This window comes from Seriola lalandi, unplaced genomic scaffold, assembly GCF_002814215.2.
Source record: "Seriola lalandi dorsalis isolate HSWRI2012SDOR001 ecotype SW California unplaced genomic scaffold, Sedor1 jcf7180002054129, whole genome shotgun sequence".
Classification (NCBI taxonomy): Eukaryota; Metazoa; Chordata; class Actinopteri; order Carangiformes; family Carangidae; genus Seriola; species Seriola lalandi.
In genome coordinates this window covers 15,134-19,713 of record NW_019524682.1, presented here as the reverse complement: position 1 = coordinate 19,713, position 4,580 = coordinate 15,134, and the positions used below count along the sequence as shown (strand labels likewise).

At 39.1% G+C, this 4,580-nt stretch overlaps 1 long non-coding RNA gene across 2 annotated transcripts; it reads left to right on the top strand.

The window, feature by feature from the left end:
- The first annotated feature begins 460 nt into the window (after positions 1 to 460).
- On the top strand, positions 461 to 4,158 carry LOC147819289 (uncharacterized). 2 transcript variants are annotated; one of them, XR_015437074.1, is made up of 6 exons: positions 461 to 934; positions 1,281 to 1,360; positions 1,734 to 1,832; positions 2,528 to 2,560; positions 2,775 to 2,862; positions 3,111 to 4,158. It is a non-coding gene; the product is annotated as an uncharacterized LOC147819289 (long non-coding RNA). The 2 variants fall into 2 exon arrangements; XR_015437075.1 differs by lacking the exon at positions 2,775 to 2,862.
- Positions 4,159 to 4,580: the final 422 nt, after the last annotated feature.

Here is a 4,580-nt window from a genome sequence, read left to right as displayed (position 1 = left end):
CTTCAAGCATCAGAGGAAGAGAGTTTAAGAGCCGGGCCCACACATCACATGTCACAGGCTGACATGATGGGCAGCTCTCCTCTGTATCTCCTTTGTGAACATTTGTGTGTAATTTGTGATTTGGTTTGAGATGCTGGTAGTGATTGTTGGGGACTGAGCTAGGTTTCAAATTCTGATTGTGCATCACACCCTTAGAAAAAACTGTTGGACACAGGAGGAACAGGGGTGCTGCTTCTTTTGTTTTTGGGTTGGTTAGAATTACAGACATGATTGTGTTTTATATTCCGAGCATATAAAAGCAAACCAAAATATGTTTTGTATGCATCAAATGTGTCAATATCAGTCAAGTTTAGCTCAACGTCTTTGTTTTAACTCAAGTGTCAAAACTAAGTTGGTTTACAATGTGGGCAAAGAACATGTAGCTTTAATTTTAAATGTCAGCTTTGGTGGTTGTGCAATATAAGATGTGGCCAGAACTTTAGTTTAAAATGTTCAAAAAATGAATTAACACGATCAATGTGAAGGAGACGACGAGATGATGTCATTATCGAGATCTCAATCTGTTGTATTTCAGAGTTATTTACTGAAATGAGCATGCGCGCCAGCCCAGACCTGTCCTGTGTTGTAATACCACTTTGTGACACTAGACGCTGTGTGAGTCAGCGGCGCGTCAAGTCTGCTCTAAGTCCCACGAAGAAGAACGACTTCCGGCATAGCTTGAAGTTAGCATCACAGAAGCACAGGAGTGGCTGAACCTCCTAAAAGACGATATTCATCTTCATCCCGAAGAACCGCTCCCGACAAGAAACCACGTTAAACGGCAAAGAAAAGAAGCGACACGAGTAAATCTCGATGTGGTTTTCCACCGCTGGAGAAGCTCTGAGAGGAAAGAGATGCGGTTTGATGCCGAGCTCGCAACTTTCCTGTTAGCCCGGTGAGTAGCATCAATGTTAGCCTTTAGCTAAAAGTATAATCAGTGCAACGACTGACAAACCGCACCGACAAACATTTCAGGTGGTGATATTGATGTTGTTACTAGGATTGTGTCTGTTGCTCTCGGCTGTTGTACAGCTAATGACGTCAGTAACTTTAGGCTCATTTTGTAACTGATGACTGTAACGTGAGATTGTATGGGGCCAGTAGACCGAGTGAATACACGTCGATCGGTTCGCCATGTTGTAACCACTTCACATTACTGTTAGGAGATCAGTGATGATTGAAAGTGCACTAGGTCTTTACATTTTTATCAGGAGATTTCAGCATCCCTCTGTCTTTATCAGGACCTGAGCCAGTACAGATGCAATACCGCCTCCACCTGTCTCACCAACGGCAGAGAGTCCAGAGAGTGAGGAGGGTCTAGGTGAGTAACATGCTGTCATTCACTTTTAAAAGTAAGACATGTCTATACCACTGTGATTAAACAGACCCAGTGTATACATGTTCATACTGCTGATTCTGAATAATGAATATACCACTGCCTATATTGGTATGTATTTTACAGTATATCTGTATTTGTACTACTGAACTTGTTGGTTATATAGTGTGTGTGTCCATTGAATGTTATACCTCTAGTTGTTTACTCTTCATTTTCTTGCAATTACATTTCATAATACTCGTACTGTGTTTATTTTTGCATATTCATATTTATCTCAAGATGTAACCTAACATGTTTGAATGTAAAGAGCTTGTATGATTTAAACAAATTGTCCTATCACATGTTTGTCTGTATCAAGACCAGAATTCCAGTCTAATCTTCACCAATGATGGACCAGCACCTGCCTTTTCTTCTGCGTCTGGCCTCATCAACAACCACATTACAGCAACACCTTGAGGTATTATCCCTGCACATGATAGATATTGTCTATACTGTGATCTTTTGCACATCCCCTAATAAATACCTTTTGCACATCTTGCCCTTTTTTTTGTACATAGTTGTGTAGTATCGTTTTCATTGTTTTATATATTTATATTTGAGTGTTGCAATATTTTACCTTTTATTATTTCCTGTGAATGTTAATTGGATACTACACCAAGTCATGTCTTGTAAATGAAAACCTACCTGGCAATAAACCTTATCTTCTGAGTCTGCCTTTGTGATAATGTCATCACCTCTTCATAATGTTGCTATGCAGTATCCCCTTGCTTTCATAAATCTGCAAGTTTATGAAGGTTACAAGTAGACTTCAGATCCTATTTTCATTTAGTTTTGTGCTTTGCATGTGTACACAGAAGCTCTTCCTCTTCCAGTGTCTTTGTGTTGCCTCACCACTAATTTTTGTCTATACATGTGTGTATATACATATATATAAATAAAATGAATCTCCTAGAACTTCTTCACATGTACATGTATCATTTGTTCAGATTAATTCATAAAGTCTTGTTTTTATTACAGTATATGCTAAATGAGGTTTAAATGGATGATTGATACATCTTTTATGTTCTGAAGTCTTTAGACTGCTTCAAAAACATTTCATAGTGAAAAGAGCAGCTGGTTGACAGGTCCTTATTTTTCCTTTTGTGTTTTCAGAGGGATGGCAGAATCCACCTCGGGCAAGAAATGGTAAGTCTGTTAAAAGCAGTTTGTATTTTGTGTAATTGCATTTCCACACAGATCATAGGTAAACGTTTAAGATGAGTTAAAATGATATTCTGTTTACTACATTTAAGTTGTCGTCATAACGAATGCACCAGAAAACAACTTTGATGTGATAATTAATATGTCTTGAATATTACAATTAAAATACTTGGAAACTTGCTGTGTCTGATTTGTTAAGGAACTTATTGTGACGGAGTAATGACGAACTACTCAGTAACGACTGTTTCAATTCAGCGAACAAAGCTCCACAAATAGTAAACTACCAGGTAAACCACAACCATGTAAATGTAAGGTGTAAAATAGCCTGTTTAATGCTGAGAGATGTGTTTTAGTTAGCTGGCTGTAGCTGTACGTGTACCCAGGCTCAAATTAGGGTCAAAATGATTTTGAGCTTGTAAAGTGATGCTTACAAATAATTCCAATGTTTCTAGTTGTAAATCAACCTTTGTAAACCTGTAAAATAAATCTACAGGAGAAATTCAGGTTTGTGCTGTTGGTCCTCCCCTCTCTCCAGCACAGCTCCCCTCTTCTGTTCATCCACCTCCTCTGCCTGGACACATGTACCAGGACCAGAGCTTACAGGAAGAGGAAGGCGGCCTGAAGATGTTGTGGCGGAGCGGGAGCCGCTGCCTGGAGGAAAAACCCACCGGCAGCCAACGTCATACATCTGCAGCAAGTGTGGACAACCCAGAAGGATTGACACTGACCTCACTGTGATTGTTGGTGGAAAGACTGTGGAGGAGTGGAGGGAAGAGATGAAGAGAAGACAGGACTACATTTTATATCTTCAACTTTTAATTTACACTGTTTATTATTCATTATCATTATTCGCCTGATGTCTCATGATGATCTCAGTCCAGTGTTCCCTCTCTTTTAGCTCTGTGTTTGGTCTCCACCAGCTCCTGAGGGAAATCTGTCTCTTTAACTGCTAAATGCTTCGCTATGTTCAGCAGCTGCTCTCGGACTAACTGCTGAGGAGATAGTGGACAGTATATATTCTATTAAATTGTGTCTTACTCTATTATTATTATTATTCAAAAATCTCATGCCGACATGTCAGACTGGGAGGGTGGGGAGTCGCCTGTCAGGAGGACAGGGGAGGAGATTGTATAGGGGAGTTTACAAAAGAACTGGGTGTCTTTGTTAGAGACCATGCTGCCACACCAGTAGGTTGCTGGAAACCAATGTCCTTAGTTTGATATTAATTATTGTTTTTTCTTTCAAATTATGTTTACCTTCAATGAATCTTAATTTATGAGTTTATTTGACCTGGAAATTGTTAGTAAGGCAAATTGTTGTAATTTATAAACCAGAAGTAGTAAAGTTGGATCCTGCATTTAATCATGTTCTTTGTTAACAGGATAAGCAGAACCCTGGTTAATGTTTGAGATTCATTGTTTTCCTTTGGATGCATTAAGAATGTAAGATGTTTTAGTTACCATTGATTCATTATCTCTGTTGTATGCATGGCAAGGTATTTACTTTTGTTTGTTGTACTGCAGGAACCATCAATCCATCAGTTCCTTGCTGAATTTCCTGAGCAAAATAAATGGTTAAATGGCTCTTTGGGTCCATGTGTTTAATGTGCACACCAGTCACTCCCAGTGACCTGAACGGTTTGATGAGGATGAAAATGATGTGAATCATATGCTGTGGCCTTCAGTCACCAGTTCTCAGCCCAGTTTAACAACCACTGAAGCTGTTTTGGCTCAACACCTTACTACTACACTTTATCTTGGTTATTTCTTTAATTTGTCAGCTGGTCTGGTTTATTATACATCACTGAGATGCTTTACTCCTCTACATTTATTAGGCTGCCACATCATTTATAGACTCAACACTGTTCCTCAGTCATTTTGGTTGGGTTAAACTGTGCTAAACGTCTAAACCTTTTATGTTCCAACTATATATAGAGCATACCCCTTCACCTCTCCCCACCACCTGTATAAATAATAATGAAAGGTAATCTGCATACAGCAAGTGT